The sequence below is a fragment of the Ochotona princeps genome, chromosome 1 (assembly GCF_030435755.1).
Source record: "Ochotona princeps isolate mOchPri1 chromosome 1, mOchPri1.hap1, whole genome shotgun sequence".
NCBI classification, from domain to species: Eukaryota; Metazoa; Chordata; class Mammalia; order Lagomorpha; family Ochotonidae; genus Ochotona; species Ochotona princeps.
This window is the reverse complement of record NC_080832.1, coordinates 99087909-99093957: the sequence shown is the minus strand read 5'-3', so window position 1 is coordinate 99093957 and position 6049 is coordinate 99087909.

Sequence of the window (6049 nt, the reverse complement as noted above, 5' to 3'; positions counted from 1 at the left end):
ACAGACAGGCCTTGTGGTACAACAAGTTAAGCCAATGCTGGGTATCCCCACATCCCGTATTGGAGTGTCTGGTTCAGATTCCAGGTGCTCCACCTCTCATCCAACTTCCTGCTTGTGTACATCCTGGGAGGCAGAAGAGGATGGCCCAAGCATCTGCATTCCTTATACCTATGTGGGAGATAAAGCCAGAATTCCGGCTTTCGCCTGGCCTCGCCTTGGCGACTGTGCATGCAGTGAGTGGGACAGAGTGTTTCTCTGTCACTCTCCACTCCAAACCTCCATTGCTCTGCCTTTCAAATAAACAAAAATTATAGGGCTGGTGTAGTGGCATAGTAGGCTAACTCTCCACCTGCAGAGCCTGCATCCCATGTGACCACTGGTTCGGGTCCCAGCTGCTCCACTCCCCATCCAGCTCTCTTCATGTGGCCTGCGAAGGCAGCACAGGATGATCTAAGTCCTTGGGTTCTGTATTCATATGGGACATGCACAAGAAGCTCCTGGCTCCTGGCTTTGGATCAGCTTAGCTCTGGCAATTACAGCCATTTGGGGAGTGGTGAAGAGGATGGAAGATCTCTCTCTCTTTCTCTCTCTCTCTCTCTCTCTCTCTCTCTCTCTCTCTGTGTGTGTGTGTGTCCTTCCATCTCTCTAAATCTGCCTTTCAAGCACAAATTTAAAAAATATTCTTAACAACAAAGGAAAGCTACTGTATTGATTACTATTTAATACTTCGACAGATGTCATTTCTAAAAACATTCATGAAACTCCATTTCTAAGGAAGGGACTTGAACAGAACACAGCAAATTCTTCTCAGTTTATGGATATAAAACCTGGGATGCAAAAGGATCAAAGAAACTGCCTAAGTAATGTTGCTGGAAAGAAAAAGAATTATGTTACACAAATAAAAAGTCAGAAGATAAATATTTTTCCCTATTTTTATCAAAAGTTTCCACTGTATTAGACAGTAGTTCTGATGTTACGCTAATTTCTTTCAAATGTTCCTTGTACTTAGTAGACACGTAAACCTTAATGTCATACATTGTGTGTGTGCTTACTCATGCTTTAAAGGTTATATTTCTGCTCGACATCTTCCCAAGTCTTTACTTACAAGGTTTATTTTTCTCTCAAAGATATGTATTGGTCCGTTGATTGCATTTTGAAACCAAATTGTTTAGTGTTCTCACACTGTGAGATTGTGCAATAATACAGAAAACGTCCAGCCTGATGGGAATACCTGTGCTGCTTGTCAGTCATGGCAGAGCAGGCGTGCACACCTCCTGTTTTTATAAGAAGCATTCCTTGACACTGAAAACTATTGTTGTTTGGTTGTTTGTGTCTTCTACTGCAGTACCTCCCATCTTCTGTTCCTTAAACCTCCTTATTTCTAAGTTTGAAAATGTGTCCCATTGGCCACTCCACATCCTCACAAATAAACAAACAACAACAAACAGACAAAAAAACCCACAAGATGTCCCAGTCCACAAGAAGGGAGCTAGATGCGAAGTCGAGCAACCAAGATAACAACCCGGCATCCATAAAGGATCCCAGAGGACGCAAGTGAGGATTTAGCCGCTAGGCGATCGTGCCGGACCCCAGAGAGCTACTTCTCAAGTGATTCCAGATCAGCACTGCTTTCCAGGTTCATAATTGTAACGCTGATTGCATGTTACAGTAACAGCAAGCAAAGTTTCATTTTCAGTGTATGCTTCTTTCTTTTATGATTTCATTTATTTTTATTGGAAAGTGAGAATTACAGAGAGAAGGTGAGATAAAGAAAAAGATCTTCCATCTGCTGGTTCAATCCTCAAGTGGCCACAACAGCCAGAGCTGAGCCGATCTGAAGCCAGGAGGTTAGAGCTTCTTCCGGGTCTCCCACACAGGTGCAGGATCCCAAGACTTTGAAGGGCCATCTTCCACTGCTTTCCCAGGCCACAAGCAGGGAGCCGGATGGGAAGTGGAGCAGCCGGGATAGGAACCGGTGCCATTGCGCAGAAGGCAAGGATCTAAGCCACTAGGCTACAGCACCAGGCCCTAGTGTGTGTTTCATTAAGAGGCAATCTAGGGACAGGCATTTGACAGAGCATGTAAGAGACAGTTCGGAAATCCTGCATCTCACGCTGGAGGGTGTGGGTTGAGACATGGCTCTTCTTCCCTTCTGATTCAGCTGCGAATGAGCATCCTGAGATGCAGCAAACGCTGTCTTGAGCCCCTCGGCTCCTGCCACTCAGGTAGAAGTTCAGCCTGACCAGCCTCCAGCTACTGCAGGCATCTGGGGGAAAGAACCAGCTGAGGGAAGATGTGTGTGTGTGTGTGTGTGTGTGTGTGTGTCCCTCTTTCCTCCAAATAAAATAAAAAAATAAGTAAAAACAAAAGTTGATAAGCCACATAAAGCAAAGCGAAGAGCCTGCTGCTTTGCTCCGTCGTCATGGAATCATTGCTTATGAAACTGAAGTCCTGCGGATCTGAGGGCAGGACCCATTTGACAGTAATTATGCTAAAATATGTACCAAAGCATTCTCCCAACATTTCCATCATGAGAAAGCTTCAAGGCGGAGCATGTTAGGGAAATGAGAGCCAGACCAGCAAAAGTGAAGCTGCCATGTCTCGTATTAGCCAACCTGGCACACTGATGCTTCTAAGCAGCAACTGCGTGCGGTGCAGTCAGTCGGTACTCTCCTGTTCTGATTTCCTTTGCCTTATTATTAATCCTGGGACATCTTGATAATAGAGAAATACCTTGAATCAGAAGGATTAGGGTTCAGATTTAACATAATAATCTTCGCTTTAAAGTCTGGCTCTTCTTACTGCACCATCTCGCTCGCTCGCTCTTTTTCTTTTTCTTTTCTTTTCTTCTTTTTTTTTTTTTGGCTTGAGTGGAAAATGGGAAGACAGGGGTGCTGTGAAATGGGTAGAGGTGGGCGGTGGGCCACCCCGTTGAATACCCGTTCATTATTATCGGCCAATTAGCATCTACGGAGAGCGAGTTCACACAGATGATTTGATGCGCAGATGCTAGAGTGAGAAGTGATGAAAACAAGGAAGCGGGGTTACATAGTTCAAAAACGGAATTTTAAAGGAAGTAGGAATTTGAGAACGTTAGTAATTGACCTTGATTTAACGTTATGATGTTTTTGTTGTTGCATTTTGAAAAGCAGTTGTAGCCATTAAGCTATTCCGAGAACTGCCAGCAGAGGGCTCCATGCAAGCTGCCTTCGGCTTCCTCACTTGAGGGCTGCTTGGATTGGATGACACCCTCTGCGTGCGAACCGAGCAACGGGAGGCATTATTAACTCTCGTTGCTGTTATAAACCGAAATTAATCTGAACGAAAAGTGTAAAATACAAGTGGAACCCTTGGTAATGTCGTAACAGAGTCTTCGAGCTAGGCCAGCATGTGAGTGCTCCAGAAAAGAAACATCGACATAGGGTACGACGAGACGGTGACGAAAATGCATATTTTGCTCGCTTACTTCCGTTCGAAATACCGGGTTTGTTTTTGGGTTTTTTTGCGTTTACACTCAGAGAACTCTGGTGCATACCTTTCACGTCATTCGGCTCACGCCGTGCAGATTTTTATAGTGAGAATTTGAAGGTGTGCACTTCTTTGGGGTCTTTCTAAAGTTGGTAGGTACAATAAGAACTGTAAACTTGAAAACGCTCTTAGCAGTAACAACAGGTTTTCGGGGAACCGGAGAGGAAATTAAACATCCTTCAGGGTTTCCTCCCACAAAATCCCGACAGAGGGCGCTGTCGCCCGCTCAATGACTAGGGAACGCGCCCTCTGAAAGGATTGCTTTGCAATTTCCAGGATTTTTCGAATAATGCCCATGCAGAAACATTAGCTAGGGTTTTCATGATCGTTATATGTTTCTGAGTAGCTCCATATATGTGTGTGTATGTGTGCATGTGTTTTAAAAGTTTATTTCATTCCTAACAAAACTATACTTCTTATAGTTGTACTTTTCTAAAGAATTTAAATACATTTTAATGAAACATTTTTTGGACATTTCTACTTTTTGAAAACACCTAATACTAGCATAGAATAAACATGTGTATGAAGCATTGAAATGATACACATAAAAGGCTACAAAACAGTTACACTGAAACAGCAACAATACACATTTTTAAATAGTTTCAGATATACAAACAACCTCTTGAGCTGTTTTCTGTTCAATCTTAGGGTCTGTTCATTCTAGACTAACTAATTATATACCAAAAAAAGATGTAAAAGTGTTCAAAACACTTAAGAGAAAAAAATGTTTACAAATAGTTTACTTATGTGGGGGGTCATCTTTGAATAAATACATTTTTAATGAGCATGATGGAGTTTTATTGACCTGAAAGGGATAAAACAATTATTTCTGTGGGTAAATTTGAGTCTGGAGAAACAGAAATGCAAAAATCTATATTCGGCTTTCCAAGTATTGATGTGGGACTGACTTTAGTTCTAGAAGGGAGCGACTGTGGAACCCACTGAGTCCGCTTCACAGTGAGGTTAGAACTGCCTGCCATCCCCTGGCTGGTTCTGGGGGCACCTAGGAGAATCTGCTCAGACTCCTGCTGGAAAACCTGTATAGATCCTGTACTATTTAAGGTGTTAACATTTAAAGACGGGAGGGAGAGAAGGAGGAGATTGGGAAGGAAGGAGAGAAGAAAAAGGGGTAAGAATGAGAAAGGGAAATGCAAAAACATTTTAAAAGTATAGGTGGAAATGAGTCTATTTCTGAAGTTCCTTCTGAGTTACCCATGTGTAGATTTCATTGACATCCGAGAAAATAACATAAAATTCCATTTCAAACCCGCAGACTCGTGCAGTACGGAAGCGCTGTCCACCACGCCTGGCCGGAGCCTCTGCCCCAGGATGGTGGGTCCGGGTTGTACACTGTAGCCGCGCACAGCCGGCTGAGATCTAGAGAGAATAACCCTGTGCAGATTCAGTCTTATCAAGTTAAACAACTTCCTTCCCCAAATTGCCCCATCCCTCCCCGCTCCCTCCTGACATTTTATTTTGAGTCTCAGGGAAGGAGATCCTCTTGGAGCTGGCTGTGGGGATCCCTGCAGCCCGAGGTGTGGAAAGGGGGAACAGGTCAGCAGCCTTGTGCCTGAAAGCACACCCGATGTTGAGGTTTCACTAACTTTGTGATGTTTCTACATCTGCTTGAAAATCTATCCAAACCACTTTACTAAGGCAAAAAAATACACTTAGGAAGAAAAATTAAAAAAAAAAAAGAGCCTCTCTGCACCTTAAAATCTTTCTCATTCTTTAAGAAGCACTGTGCTTCGCTGTCCTCAACCATTCAGGTGACCACTGCTTCAATTTCCTGGATGAAGCCCACTTAGAAATTATACCAGATGCAAATATAAAACGTCCTACGCGTCTACAGGAAGGGTTCAGCACTGTGTAAATGTGTGCCAATGTGGCTTCCAACATCTTGAAAAAACATTCATAAAATGGAGACCGCAGCCAGGCGGAATGGCACATGGAATCCGTTGAAAACATACACAAACAACCCTAAAACAACAAACAGCATAAACTGAAGTGCTCACACAGTATTTAACTTTCCAAAGGTTTTGGGCAAAATGACAGAAAATAAGAGACAGGGTCCATGGTCACTGTGGGGGCATCGTGTTGTTGTAGCACAGTGACAGAGATAAAGTTTAAAAATAAATGAATAAAAGTTCTGTAGCAAAGAGAAATCACCCTTAAAATCTCTACATCCAGCCTTCCAAACACCTTCTGTCTGAAGACGGGACTAGAAACTCATGTTTAAAAATCTCAGAAATGATCTCTCCTTTAAAATCTGCGCAGAAAACAAGGCAACGTTTTCTCATTAGGCGACTTTCAGTTGGTGTCTACCATGATTCATCATTTTCAATATAGAGGTTTTTAAATGTTATCTGTTTATATTAACCACGCGGATCCGCTGTCCCTCTCTTAAAAGCACGTTTGTTGGTCTGCAGTCTGTGTGACCCACGGGGTGCTTATGTAACTACATGTTGGGTGTCTGAGTGTAAATGCCCGTTTGTGATTTTTATAACATATATGTGTGTGT